The sequence below is a fragment of the Pan paniscus genome, chromosome 4 (assembly GCF_029289425.2).
Source record: "Pan paniscus chromosome 4, NHGRI_mPanPan1-v2.0_pri, whole genome shotgun sequence".
In the NCBI taxonomy this organism is placed as follows: domain Eukaryota; kingdom Metazoa; phylum Chordata; class Mammalia; order Primates; family Hominidae; genus Pan; species Pan paniscus.
In genome coordinates this window covers 119,661,851-119,677,520 of record NC_073253.2, presented here as the reverse complement: position 1 = coordinate 119,677,520, position 15,670 = coordinate 119,661,851, and the positions used below count along the sequence as shown (strand labels likewise).

The following is a 15,670-nucleotide window of genomic DNA, read 5'->3' as shown; positions in this document are numbered from 1 at the left end:
TCAAAAGCCAACATAGCCCAAAAACTAGGACTCTTGTTTCAAAAAGCTATTAGCCAGGTGATGAATGCAAAGAAAAGTTCTTGAAGAAAATTCAAAGTGCTCCTCTAGTCAATATACAAATGATAAGAAGGTGAAACAGCTTTATTGTTGATATGGGGAAAGTCTGAGTGGTCTTGATAGAAGATCAAAGCAGCCGCAGCATTCTGTTAAGCCAAAGCCTAATCCAGAACAAGACCCTAACTCTTCAATTCTTTGAAGGCTGAGAGAGGTGAGGAAGCTGCCAAAGGAAAGCTGGAAGTGAGCAGACATTGGTTCATGAGATTTAAGAAAGTAGCCATTTCTATAACATAAAAGTGCAAGGTGAAGCAGCAAGTGCTGTTGTAGAAGCTGCAGCAAGTTATCCAGATCTAGCCAAGATCATTTATGATAGTGTCTACACTAAACAATATATTTTTAATGGTCTTCTATTAGAAGAAGATGTCATCTAGGACTTTCATAGCTAAAGAGGAGAAGTCAATGGCTAGCTTCAAAGCTTCAAAAGATAGCCTGATTCTCTTGTTAGAGGCTAATGCAGTGAGTGACTTTAAGTTGAAGTCAGTGCTCATTTACCATTTCAAAATTGTAAGGGCCTTAAGAATGATGCTAAATCTACTCTGCCTGTGCTCTGTAAATGGAACAACAAAGCTTGGTTGAAAACACATCTGTTTACAGCATGATTTACTGAATATTTTAAGTCTGCTGTTGAGACCTGCTGGCTCAGGAAAAAACAAAATCAAAAACAAAAACAAAACAAAACAAAAAAACACTGTTCCTTTCAAAATGTTACTGCCCATAGATTGACAATGCACCTAGTCACCCCCGGGCTCTGATGAAGATATACAAAGAGATTAATGTTTTCATGCCTGCTAGCACAATATCCATGTGTATCCCATGGATCAAGGAGTAATTTTGACTTTCAAGTCTTATTATTGAAGAAATACATTTTATAAGGCTATAGTTGTCATAGATAATGATTCCCCTCATAGGTCTGGGCAAAGAAATTGAAAACCTTCTGGAAGAAATTTGTCATTTTAGATGCCATTAAGAACATTTATGAGTCATGGGAGGAGGCCAAAATATCAACATTAGCAGGAGTTTGGAAGAAGTTGATTTTAACCCTTATAGATGACTTTGAGGGGTTCAAAATTCAGCAGGGAAGTAACTACAGATGTGGTGGAAATACTAAGAGAAGTAGAATTAGAAGTGGAGCCTAAAGATGTGACTGAGTTGCTGCAATCTCATGATAAGGATTGAATGGATGAGAAGTTGCTTCTTATCGATGAACAAAGAAAGTAGTTTCTTGAGATGGAATTTATTCCTGGTTAAGATGCTGGGAACAATGTTGAAATGACAACAAAGGATTTAGAGTATTCATACACTTAATTGATAAAGTAGTAAGAGGGTTTGAGAAGATTGACTTCAATTTTGAAAGAAGTTCTATTGTAGGTTAAATGCTATCAAACAGCATTGCATGCTACAGAGAAATCTTTCATGAAAGAGTCAATTAATGTGCAAACTTTGTTGTTGTATTGCTGTAAAAAATTGCCACAGCCTCCCCAACCTTCAGCAATCACCACCCTGATCAGTCAGCAGCCATCACCATCAAGGCAAGACCCTCCACCAGCAAAAAGATGACAACTTGCTCAAGGCTCAGAAGATTGTTAGAATATTTTAAGAATAAAGTATTTTTTAAACTAAGGTATGTACATTGTTTTTTTAAGACATGATGTTAGAATATTTTAAGAATAAAGTATTTTTTAAACTAAGGTATGTACATTGTTTTTTTAAGACATGATAGTATTGCATGCTTAATAGACTATAGTATAGTACAAACATAACTTTTATATGCAATGGGAAACAAAAAAATTGTATGACTTGCTTTATTGTGATATTCATTTTATTGTAGTGATCTGGAACCAAATCCACAGTATCTCTGATGTATGCCTGTACCCAGAAGTGGACTTGCTGGATGATATTTAAATTCTATTTTTAACTTTTTGCAGGATTATCATACTGTTTTCCACAGTGACTGTACCACTTATATTCTCACCAACTGTACACAAGGGTTCCATTTCTCCACATCCTTGCTGACGCTTATTTTCTGATTTTTAAATATTAACCTTTTTCTAATGGGTGATATCTCATGGTAGCCTTGATTTGCATTTTCCTAATAACTAGTGAGGTTGAAAATCTTTTCCTCTGCCTCTTGGTAGTCTGTGTATCACCTGTGGAGAAATGTCTATTCAAGTCTTTTGTCCATTTTTGAATTAGGTTGTTTTGTTGTTGATGAATTTTAGGCATTCTCCGTGTATTCTGGCTATTAATTTTTTTATTAGATACATTCTTTGCAAATATTTTCTCCCATTCTTTGGACTGCCTTTTTTTTACTCTGTTAGTAGTATCTTTTGAAGCATATTTAAACTTTTTTTAGGAAGTCCATGGTTTTCTCAATTCTAAAATTCATGTGGAACCAAAAAAGAGCCCACATAGCCAAAGCAAGACTAATCAAAAAGAACAAATCTGGAGGCATCACATTACCTGATTTCAAACTATACTATAAGCCCACAGTCACCAAAACAGCATGGTATTGGTATAAAAATAGGCACATAGACCAGTGGAACAGAATAGAAAACTCAGAAATAAACCCAAATACTTATAGCCAACTGATCTTTGACAAAGCAAACAAAAACATAAAGTGGGGAAAGGACACCCTTTTCAACAAATGATGCTGCGATAATTGGCTAGCCACATGTAGGAGAATGAAACTGGATCCTCATTGCTCACCTTATACAAAAATCAACTCAAGATGGATTAAGGACTTAAATCTAAGATCTGAAACTCTAAAAATTCAAGAAGATAACCTTGAAAAAAACCCTTGTGGACTTTGACTTAGGCAAGGATTTCATGACCAAGAACCCAAAAGCAAATGCAATAAAAGCAAAGATAAATGTCTGGGACTTAATTAAACTGAAGAGCTTTTGCATGGCAAAAGGAAGAGTCAGAAGAGTAAACCGGCAACCCACAGAGTGGAAAAAATCTTCACAATTTATACATCTGACAAAGGACTAATATACAGAATCTACAATGAACTCAAATCAACAAGAAAAAACAATCCCATCAAAAAGTGGGCTAAGGACATGAATAGATAATTCACAAAAGAAGATATACAAATGGCCAGCAAACATATGAAAAAATGCTCAACATCACTAATGATCAGGGAAATGCAAATCAAAACCACAATGCCATACCACCTTACCCATGCAAGAATGGCCATAATCAAAAAATAAAAAAATAGTAGATGTTGGCATGGATGTGGTGAACAAGGAACACTTCTACACTGCTGGTGGGAATGTAAACTAGTACAACCACTATGGAAAACAGTGTGGAGATTCCTTAAAGAACTAAAAGTATAACTACCATTTGATCCAGCAATCTCACTACTGGGTATCTACCCAGAGGAAAAGAAGTTATTTTACGAAAAAGATACTTGCACACACATGTTTATAGCAGCACAATTCGCAATTGCAAAAATGTGGAAGCAACCCAAATGCCCATCAATCATTAAGTGGATAAAGAAACAGTAGCATAGATATACAACAGAGCACTACTCAGCCAGCCATTAAAAAGGAATGAATTAATGGCATTCACAGCCACCTGGATGAGATTGGAGATGATTATTCTAAGTGAAGTAACTCAGGATATAAGCTATGAGGATACAAAGGCATAAGAATGACACAATGGACTTTGGGAACCCAGTAGGAAAGGGTGGGAAGGGGGTGAGGGATAAAAGACTACAAATTGGATGCAGTGTATACTGCTCAGGTGATGGGTGCACCAAAATCTCACAAATCACTGCGAAAGAACTTACTCATGTAACCAAATACCAACTGTTCCCCAATAACCTATGGAAATAAAGAAAGTTAAAACAACAGAAAAAAGAAGTCCATGGTTTTCTTTTGCTGTCTGTGCCTTTGGTGTGATAGCCAATGAAGTCATTGTGAAAAAAAATGTTGTTAGGCTTTTTCCTCTATGATTTCTTCTAAGAATTTTAGTTTTAGAACTTACACTTATTTCTTTGATCCATTGCCTTTTAATCTATGAACATGGGATATGTTTCCATTTATTGTCTCCCTTAATTTCTTTTAGCATTGTTTTATAGTTGTTTTGTTGTATAAGTCTTTCACCTCCTTGATTAAATTAATTGCTAAGTATTTTATTATTTTTGATGATACTGTCAATAAAATTGTTTTCATCATTTCCATTTCTTATTGTTTATTGTTAGTGTATAGAAATGTAACTGATTATTTTGTGCTGGCTTTGTATCTTGTTAAATTGCTGAATTCACTTATTAGGTCTAACATTTTTATGTGGAATCTTCAGGGTGTTCTACATAGATGATCATATCATCTGCAAACAGATAATTTTAGTTCTTCCTTTTCCATTTCTATTCTATCTGTTTATTTTTTCTTGTCAAAGATATTCTTTCAGTCTTTCACCATTGGGTATGATGTTCACTGTGGGTTTTTCATATATGGCTTTTATTATGTTGAGGTCGTTTCCTTCTATACCTAGTTAGTTGAATGTTTTTATTAGGAAACGGTGTTGAATTTTGTGAAATCCTTTTTCTGCATCGATTAAGATGATTATGTGTTTTTTTTCCCCTTCATTCTGTTAATGTGATGTGTTATGTTGATTTTTGTATGTTGAATTATCCTTGTATTTCAGGAATAAATCCCATTTGGTCTTGCTATATAACTCTTATAGTATGCTTCTGAATTCAGTTTGCTAATATTTTATTAAGCATTTTTGCATGAATGTTCGTAAGAGATATTGATTTGCTATTTTCTTTTCTTGTAGTGTCTTCCTTTGGCTTTGGTATCAAGGTAATGCTGGCCTCATAAGGTGAGTAAGAAAGTGTTCTCATCTTTTCAATGCTTTTTTTTGAAAAATTCGAAAATGATTTGTGTTAGTTCTTTTTTAAATGTTTGTTGGAATTTACCCAGGACCCGTCAGGTCCTGGGCTTTACTTTGTTGGAAGATTTTAAATTACTGACTCAATATCCTTCTAGTTACAGGTCTATTCAGATTTCATATTTTTTTCATGATTGTGTCTTGGTAGAGTTTGTGTTTCTAGCAATTTCCCCATTTAATCTAGGTTATCTAAGTTGTTAGTGTGCAATTATTTATAGTACTTTCCCACAATCCTTTTTATTTCTATAGAATCAGTAGTATTCTCACTTTCATTTCTGACTTTAGTAATTTAAGTCTGTGGTTTTTTTTCTTAGCCTATCTATTTAAGTTTTGTCAATTTTGTTGATATTTTAAAACAAACCAACTTTTGGTTTTATTGATTTCCTGTATTGTATTTCTCTATTTTGTTTATTTCTGTACCATCGTCATTCTTTTTTTTCCTGCCAACTTTGGGTTTCGATAGTTTCTTTTTCTATTTTTTTAAGCTGTAACTTTAGGTAGTTGATTTGAGATCCTTCTTGTTTTTAAGTGTTTATAGCTATAAATTTCCCCTAAAATTATTTAGCACTGTTTTCACAGCATCCTATATTTTGGTATGTTGGGCTTTCATTTTCATTCATCTGTAAGTATTTTCTAATTTCTGTTGTGCTTTCTTCTTTGATCTGTTGGTTGTTTAAGAGTGTGTTGTTTAATTTTTACAATATTATAAATTTTCCATTTTTACTTACGTTATTGATTTCTAATTTTGTTTCATTGTGATTGGAGAAGATACTTTTTATGATATCTGTCTTTGAAAATCTACTGAAACATAATCTATGGCCTAACATATAGTCTATCCTGGAAAATGTCCCATGTGCACTTGAGAAGATATGTATGCTGTTATTGCTGGGTACGGTGTTCAATGTGTGTCTATTAGATCTAGTTGGTTTATTCTGTTGTTTAAGTACTCTACTTTCTTATTTATCTTTTTTCTGGTTGTTTTAGCCATTATTGAGAATGCAGTACTGAAATCTCCAACTATTATTGTAGAACAGTCTATTTCTCCCATTGGTTCTCTCAGTTTTTGTTGAACATGTATATATTTTAATAGTTTGTCATTAGGTGCATAAATGTTTATAATTATATATTCTTGCTGTACTGAACTTTTTATTAATTCATAATGCCCTTCTTCATTTTTTGTAAATTTTGAAAAATGGAAGACTATTTTGTCTGATATTAGTATCACTAACTCTGATCTTTTTTGGTTACTATTTCCATAGAATATCTGTTTCCATCCTTTCACTTTAAATCTATTTGTGTCTTTGGATCTAAAGTAAATCTCTTGTAGACAACATACAGTTAGATTATATTCTTAAATTTATCCTGCAAATCTCTGTCTTTTGACTGGAGAGTTTAATTCACTTACATTTAAAGTAATTATTAAAAAAAGGTTTTACTTCTGTCATTTTTCTATTTGTTTTCTAAATGTCTAATAGCTATTTTGTTCCTCATTTCCTGAATTACTATTTTCTTCTGTGTTTAGTTGATTTTTTTTGTAGTAAAACATTTCTCATTTCTTTTTTATATATCCTATAGGCATATTCTTTGTGGTTACCATGGAGATTACATTTAACATTCTAAAGTTATAACAGTCTAACTTCAATTTATACCAGCTTCATTCCAATAACATACAAAACTGCTCCTTTAACAGGTTCATCCTCATCGCTTTAGGTTGCTAATGTCACAAAATTACATGTTTTTACATAGTATGGCCCAAAATATAAACTAATAAATTTTTTAAATGCATTAGTGTTTTAAATAAATAGAAAAATGTGGGGTTACAAACCAATGTTACAATAATATTAGCTTTTAGATTGTTATTTTTCAAAGTGTTTTAGTATCTTAAATAATGTAGAGAACAAAAAGTACAGTGACAAACCATTGTTACAGTAATGCTAGCTTTTATAATTGCCCATGTATTTACCTTTATTGAGATCTTTATTTCTTTATGTAGCTTTACTCTCTGGTGTCATTTTATTTCACCTTGCTGGACTCCCAAGCATTTCTTGTGTGGCAAATTTAGTGGGAACAAACTTTCTCAACTTTTGTTAATCTGGGAATGTCTTAATTTCTCCTTCACTTTTGAAGAACAGTTTTGTCAAATACAGGATTTTGGTTTGACAATTTTTGTTGTTGTTGTTGTTGTTTTAATTTAGCATTTTGAATGTATTTATCCACTATCTTCTGGATTCCAATGTTTCTGATGAGAAATCTGATGATAATCTTATAGAGGATTCCTTCTATGTGACAAGTCAAATCTCTTTTGCTGCTTTCAAGTTTTTCTCTTTGCCTTTGCTTTTGAAAGTTTGATTGAAATGTGTTGTGGTGTAGGCCCCTGAGTTCTTCTTACTTAGAGTTTGCTGGGCTTTTTGGAGTTTATATTCATGCATTTCACCAAACTTGGGAGGTTTTCATTCATTATTTCATCAACTATTCTCTTTGTCCCTTTATCCTTGTCTTCTCTGTGTGGGACTCCCAGAGTATGTAAGTTGGTATACTTGGTGGTGTCCCACAGTACTGGGGGAACCCGCCCCCAGTATTTCAACATGGGTTCTTTCTATTTTCCATAAGTGTCGGCTGGCTGAGAAATAAAGAGAAAGGGTACAAAGGGAGGAATTTTACAGCTGGGACTCCAGGGGTGACATCACATATCGATAGGACAGTGATGCCCACCTGGGCCTTAAACTAGCAAGATTTTTTATTAAGGGTTTCAAAAGGGGAGGGGGTGTAAGAATAGGGAGTAGATCACATGCTTCAAAGGGCAAAAAGGAGAACTACTGATAAGGGTCCAACAAAGATCACAAGACAAAAGGGCAAAAGCAGAACTACTGACAAGGGTCTATGTTCAGTGGTGCACATATTGTCTTGATAAACATCTTAAACACAGAAAACAAAGTTGAGAGCAGAGAGTTGGTCTGACCACAAATTTACCAGGGTGGAGTTTTTCCCCACCCTAGTAAGCCTGAGGGTACTGCAGGAGACCAGCGCGTATCTCAGTCCTTATCTCAACCGCATAGGACAGACATTCCCAGAGCGGCCATTTATAGACCTCCCCCTAGGAATGCATTCCTTTCCCAGGGTATTAATATTAATATTAATATTCCTTGCTAGGAAAAGAATTTAGCGATATCTCTCCTACTTGCACGTCCGTTTATAGGTTCTCTGCAAGAAGAAAAATATGGCTCTTTTTGCCCTACCCCAGACCTTATGATTGTCTTCCCTTGTTCCCTAAAAATTGCTGCTATTCTGTTCTTTTTCAAGGTGCACTGATTTCATATTGTTCAAACATACATGTTTTACCATCAATTTGTACAGTTAATACAATTATCACAGTGGTCCTGAGGTGATGTAAATCCTCTGCTTACGAAGATAACAGGATTGAAAGATTAAAGTAAGACAGGCGTAAGAAATTATAAAAGTATTATTTGGGAACTGATAAATGTCCATGAAATCTTCACAATTCATGTTCCTCTGCTGCGGCTCCAGCCGGTCCCTCCGTTTGGGGTCCCTGACTTCCCACAACACCACAGGTCCCTTAGGCTCTGTTCATTTTCTTCAATCTTTTTTTCTTCTGTTTCTCAGACTCAATTATTTCAGTTGTCCTCTCTTTAAGTTCACTGATTCTTTCTTCTGCCTGCTTGAATCTGCCTTGGAATCCCTCTAGTGAATTTTTCATTTCAGTTATTCTATTTTTCATGTCCAGAATTTCATTTTGGCTTCTTTTTACATTTTCTAACTCTTTACTGATTTTTTATTTTGTTCATACATCGTCTTTTCTCTCTCCACACCTTCCTTTAGTTCTTTGAGCATATTTAAAACAATTGGCTTAAAGTCTTTGTTTAGTGCAACTGCCATTAGGTCTTTCTCAGGGATAGTTTCTGTTGATTTACTTTTTTCCTTTGAATGGGCCATATTTTCCTATGTTTTTTGTTGGTTTGTCTGTTTATTTGTTTGTTTTCATGCCTTATGATTTTCTGTTGAAAACTGAACATTTGAATCTAATGATGTGGTAACTCTCGAAATTAGATTCCCCATCTTCCCCAGGGTTTGCTGGATTTTGCTTATTGTGTTTTTGGTTATTCTAACCTGTCTCTATGTCATAGGTCAGTGTGAGATATAATGTCTTCTCAAGTATTTTCTGAAGCTGCACCTTTTCCTAGGCACGCACGGTCACTTTCAAATTTTCCCCATATATGTAGTTGCTTTTGAATAACTGAGTCTTTAATGTCTGGATACAAAAAGTGGAAAAAAAGAATAATAAAAGAAGGAGGGGAGAAAGAGTGCCAGCCCTTTAAATCCTCTGGAAGTCATTTTAGCCCTAGAGTGTGGGGGCTGTAACAATGGAGGAGGTGAAACAACAATGGCTGCATGTCTCTTTGTTGGTATGTTTGTGATCAGAAGTAGCAGCAATCAGTGTACAGATACCTGACATTTGGGTGACAGGGTCCATTTTTCCTACCCTGACTTCCACAAGGTATACCCAGGACACTCCAGAAACATGCGCACAGCTGCCTGCCACAGAGCTGAGGATGGAATATGGGTAGCTGCTACCCTGATAAGAACTGAAATAGACTGAAATTAACTGCAATTGACCATTAAAGGCTTTTCCTAGAAATTGCAAGGCTGCAATAGAATCCAGAGTTCCAAAAGAGTTACATCAGACTGATTCTGCCAGAGCAAATGTTGTCTAGGTGGGGAGACAGACAGATTGCTGGTGCTTCCCACTCCACCATCTTCCCAGAATCCTCCTGGTTGTTATTTGTTTCTTCTTGTAAATATTTGCTGCAAAGCAAAGCTTTCCACTGGTGTTTTCATATATATATATTATATGCATGTATTCTCAATAACAGAGAAGAAAAATAGAATTTCTGGGTTGGAGTGTGTGTGTGTGCGTGCACGCGCATGCATGACCAAAGTGCTTTCAAAGGTTGCACTTATTTACACTTCAAACATATATTGTATGAGAGTACATTTTTTTTTTCATCTGTCAACACTTGGTATAATTGTTATTTAAATTCTTTTTCAATTAGATGAAAATACTTGATATATATTGTTTAAATTTGTATTTCTTTTTATGTTTATTGGTCATATTTTCTGACTTCAATTTTATTTTTATATTTTGCTCTTGTGAGCAGCCATTTTAAATTTCATTTCAGCTAGGAGTTTTCAGGCCATTCCGTCTGGAAGTGTAGATGGAGTCACTTTAACAACAACAACCCATGCCCAGCACAATAACTAGAACATCACTGGAACACAACAAATAATGATTGACTGAACCTTCTCCAAGCCATGAGTATGTGCTATGCTTTGTTACACTCATTTTTTTTTTTTAAAGAAACACATTTCCAGGAGAAAAAGTTAAATGTCTAGGTTCGTTTTCTCTTGAGATCATTTTTTCTTACCCCTAGAGTAACCTCAGTTTCATGCAAATAAACCTTCATCAGGGCTGTTCTGCTCACTTATCAGATAACTCCAGACATGCCTGAATGCCAGCACTAGGCAGTGGTGGCCTCTTAAGTCTTACCATCTCCCCAACTTTCTGGAATCCATGCTTTGAGTTGTCAGAAAATAAAAATATTAATAAAAACAATTGTTCAATTTAAGGCAAAGGATTTGGGCCCAATGCAATCATTTTGGACTGTTTTTATAAGAAATGTTTTATAATTGTTTCTAAAGATTTCCATATGAAAGATACCTTTATTTATTCTGCAAACATGTACTCAATGCCTGCTGTATTGTGGTGCTGGGCTATAACCACACAGTCATGCTTTCTAGGGGCATATGAGGATGATAAAATACAAACAAACAAGCAAAACAATGAGTGTAACAAAGCACAGCACATACTCTGACAGTTTGGAGAAGGTTCAGAGGGGGCATAGGGAGGGTGTGATGAGTTGAATCCCAGGGAGTCAGGAAAATCCTCATTGTTAAGATGATGTTTCAGCTAAAAGGATGCCTTTTTTAAAGATGTGGGTGGCCAGGGTTATGATGACTTTGCTGTTGTCAAACAAACTTCAGCCAAGATAATTGATAGTAGCTCAAAAGATCTCATCTCCTAACTGACATACAGCTTAGAACTAAATAAAACCAAACCACTTCCAATAAATGTGATGACATTTTCAAAGTCTATGCAATATGGGTTTTGTGAATATTATTCTAAATATTTTACAATAACAGGAAATGTTGTGATAACATGAAATCAGACAGACTTTGAAAAGCCCCTCAGAAACTTGTAATCACAAGTTAATTTGAGAGAAATCTGATCATGGCAAAGCAGCAATCAATCCCATTTGCCTAGCATAGAAGTCAGTTATGTCTCTATATTTACATAGTCTATGTCTTTAAATTTATATATTCTGTGTCATTTTATATATATTCTATATCTTTATAGAACTGTATAATAAAAATAAATAAATAAATAAATAAGAAGATGAGATGCTTATCAACGGAGGGTAAAAAGGACAGTGCCAACATTTTTGTGATGTTTCTTATTTTCAAGGTCAGAGAATAATGTACTTTTCTGAAATTTTTAAGAAGATAGTTTAAAACTTACATTGTTCTTTAACTTTAGCTGTTCCCAAATGAACCCAGGTTAAAAAAGGTTGAAGATGGCAGGGTGAGAGATGAATGAACACTAATATTCACTTGAGATGTGTGTGTTTACAGACCATGTTCATTTATTCATACAACTAATGTAATGAACATTTACTGTGTGTTGGGCAGTATGCTAGAGGCAGGGCATGAAAAGATAATATAATTTTTTTCCCTTTAAGGAATTTATAGTCTGGTTCAGTAGACATAGCCCTAAATGTATTATTATAATGCAGTAGAATAAGGACTCTGTTTCTAGCCAGTCTTTTACTAACCTAGAGCTACAGACAAAATGTGTGCTATGGGAACTTAAAAGTTACTTATCTCATCTTGAGTTATCTTATCTTGGGGAGCCAAGAAGGCTTCACAGAAAAGGTGACTTTTATGGACAAAGTAGGTATAAGAGTTTTTAATTTTCCTTCCCCCCAGTGAAGCAATTATAAGACCCAGAAAAGTATAAAGCAAAACAAATAGAGCAAAAATATTATAAGAGAATAATAGTCCAATCAGGAGCAAACACAAATATGGTGTGATTTCTTATAATTAATGATTTGTAAAAATGATCATTCATTTGACTGAGTGTTTAGCTCACTTTATCCTTCTCCTTTAAATGGCACAAATGTCATGACTTTAAACCTGTGAAGACGGAAATATAATCTTGGTACTCTGCTTGTAGTGAACTCTGTAGTGAACACTATTTTACATGTCATACTAATCCAAAGACTTTGATTGGTTTTTAGTCTTCACCTAGCTAAGTACTCAACTTCAAGTTAAAATAGAATGCGCCTCAACATCAATAATTTCAGCATAACATATTATTTAGGGTTAACTTAATAACTAAAAACAATAAAATTAAGGTGGCTGCTTCTGGAAAGCAGGACCCTGGGGGGGAGGAAAAGAATGAGATAAAGCAATTTTTCAAAATGTAAAACCACTTCTGGGGGCCAGGTGCAATGGCTCAGTCCTGCAATCCCAGTGCTATGGAAGAATCTTTTGAACCCAGGGGTTTGAGACCAGCCTGGGCAATATAGTGGGATGCCATCTTTATTAAAAAAAAAACATGGAAAATTAGCTGGGTGCAGTGGTGTGTACCCACAGTCCTAGCTAATTCGGAGGCTGAGGTGGGAAGATTGCTTAAGGCCAGGAGTTTGAGGTTACAGTGAAGTATGATTGCACTACTGCAGTCCATCCTGGGCAACAGAGTGACATCCTAGGGAAGAAACAACAACCACAAAACAAATAAACAAACCAAAAAACCCACTTCTGTATATCTGATTTTTAAAATACTGTGTATGTATTGCCATGTTTTTTTTAAAAGGACTCTTAAAACCCTAAGGTAATTTAGCAAATTAATTCAATGCAAAGAAATGTAATTATTTCAAATGATCACCCTTAGCTATAAGAAGTCTGCAGATCCAATGAGTAGTTTCATTTTCCATCTGTGTTTCTGATAATATTATATCCAGCACTTGTCATCCTCACTCACACTGAGGCACTTACTGTGCTATGTGGTCTTGTGTGTTTAGTGTTTCAGAGTGACATCATATTCTTTTGATACCCCATCCCCTTTTATTCTACCGGACTGATACAGGTAGAAGGGAAGGAATTGAAGAAACATGGTTCAGTAGTCATTTGTCCAGAGAGAAATGGTTACGAGTGCTGTTGCCACTAAATTATGCTAATCCACTCTATAATCCAATCACTATTTTCTAAATGACAAGGGACCCTAGTGCCAAAGGAACTGTAGCAATTTTCTCCTTTGTCCCAGTAGGTCAATTATTCTATTTTTCCTGAGGTAAAAGAATAACTTTCTTTCCCTGAACTTGTGAGGGCTCTGCAATGCACACCACCCACAGGATCTGCCAAACTATTATCACTCCATTAGACCTGGCTGAGATCATAATTACCTAAGGAATGCCATACCTCAACTCCATGTTTCTGGATGTCAGCGGCTCCAGGCACCTCAGCTCATTCAGGAGTTAAGGTTCATATATCCTGCCCTTTATTTTCCCTCTGGACTTCCATGATTCTACATGCTGAAGAGTACACAGAGCATTGCCTTGGAGTTAGTAACAAGGGACTGAAAACCCAACCATTTGGAACTAATATATTTATTGCAGTATCCGTAAGAAAGATGGCATGAAGCATTCTTATTAAGAAGCGTGAAAACTCCTTATATTTTGGTTCCTAAAATAACACCATACACGTAGAGAAAATTAGACAGGACTAGGATATTTCTTATCATTCGTAGGGTTGGTGTGTATAGAGATCCAGGAATATAACACAAATATAAGACACACATTTTTTAACATTAGTGAACCTGAGTTGCAGCTACCATGGAATGTAAAGTTAATGGGAGACTTGGATAATCTCTCCCCAAAGAACTAAATTTAAGGATTTGTTTTCTCCTTGTTTCTACCTTAGTACACTATTAATTAATTTGCCTTGTTTGGAAGACCTTGATTTCTGCGCACGCGTGTGTGTGTGTGTGTGTAGAGGGCAGGGTGTCTTGATTAGCTTTGAAGTGCCTTTCTTGCATAATGAACAACATTCTAACACGAGCTGGCTCTAGTATCCAGGCCTCATTGTTAGGAAGGCTTTATCAGGTGCTATCCTCAGTCTCTGACACATTCAAAAGAATGTTAACAGTGATTTTTCATCCTTGGAGGGTATATCTGGATTTGGAAGACTGTCAAAATGTATTTGGAGCCAAGCATGGTGAATAAATGCTGGGTGATGATTCTAGGAAATAGAATGTTTAGAGAAGTGGTCAAAAAAAAAAAAAAAAAAAAAAAACAAAGGATCCTAAACTTTTGTTTTTCTTTTAAGCAATGGGCATTTTGTAATAAATAGAATATGTAACACCACAAGGTAACTTTCTATGAGTTAGTAAGTTTGCTCTCTGTAGAAACCAGAGAGAGGTTATCAGAGGCCTGCGTCTGAGAAAATGCCAGGTGGGTGGCAATGTTATTTATATAGATGAATAACTTGGAATTTTTCTCAATACTCTCTTCAGATAAATGGAGGATATTATTCCTTAGATTTAGCCTTCTGGTTGCTTGTCTCCAGTTCCCAATTTTCCAGTAATCACTCAGCCTTCACAGCAAATGTCATTAACCTGGGGAAAGGAAAAAAGAAATTTGATCTACTTCACCATCTTAGATGCTCAGATAGAGCCTGTCAGATGTGCAGACAACAGAGAGTTACGGAAAGGTCATAGAAAACAAGGAAATTGTGGATACTACCTCTTTCTCACCCCACTGACCCCCATATAAAGCAAGGTTCACTTACATTCCAAAAACATTTATGTACTCTGTTATTTGTAAAACTTTTTTCTAATAAAGAGAGAATAAGAAAGCTGCAAATGAACGTACCTATTCTTTAAAAGTGTCAAAATTTTTATTTGAGAGGAGAATTACAAGAAAAATTATGTCAACACTAATAACATCCTACAATTAGTCGCTTGATTTTGTAAACACTTTAATTGCTTTGACAATGCTTGACTTACATATTAAGAGTAGTTGTTATCCATAAAAACTATAACCATGTGCTTGCCCTACAACAGGGAGTAACATATATACAGAAATCAACAATGAAAATATTAACAAATCACCAAACTAGAAGAAGAAAATTCACTAAAGGAAGACAGAATTAAGAGAGGTACCAAAGAACTGGGTGTGGTGGCACATGCTTGTAATCCCAACTACTTGTGGGGCTGAGGCAGGAGGATCACTTGAGCCCAGGAGTTCCAGGCCAGCCTGGGCAATATAGTGAGACCCATCTCTTAAAAGAGAGAGAGAAAGTGATTGAGAAAGAGAGAGGGATAGAGAGTGGCATCAAAATTTGACCCGTGGCCCTAACATTGAACTTAATGCTCCGCAACCATCACTCTAGAAACTATTTTCAATCTGCTTTTTATCTAGGTAAGAATAAAAAGAACAGTTTCATAGATCTCTTTTCATGGTTGTTTTGATACATTCTTATTGGAATGCCATATAATAATGTGACCATTGAAGGTTATATAAGTCCT

The 15,670-nt window shown here is 35.2% G+C and overlaps 1 long non-coding RNA gene across 1 annotated transcript in view; it reads left to right on the top strand.

Moving 5' to 3' along the window:
- The window catches only part of LOC117980368 (uncharacterized), a 382,880-nt gene that overhangs the window by 47,566 nt on the left and 319,644 nt on the right, over nt 1-15,670 (top strand). The window contains exon 3 of the long non-coding RNA XR_008625427.2: nt 4,897-4,941. This is a non-coding gene — a long non-coding RNA (uncharacterized LOC117980368). The remainder of the gene's footprint in view (nt 1-4,896; nt 4,942-15,670) is intronic.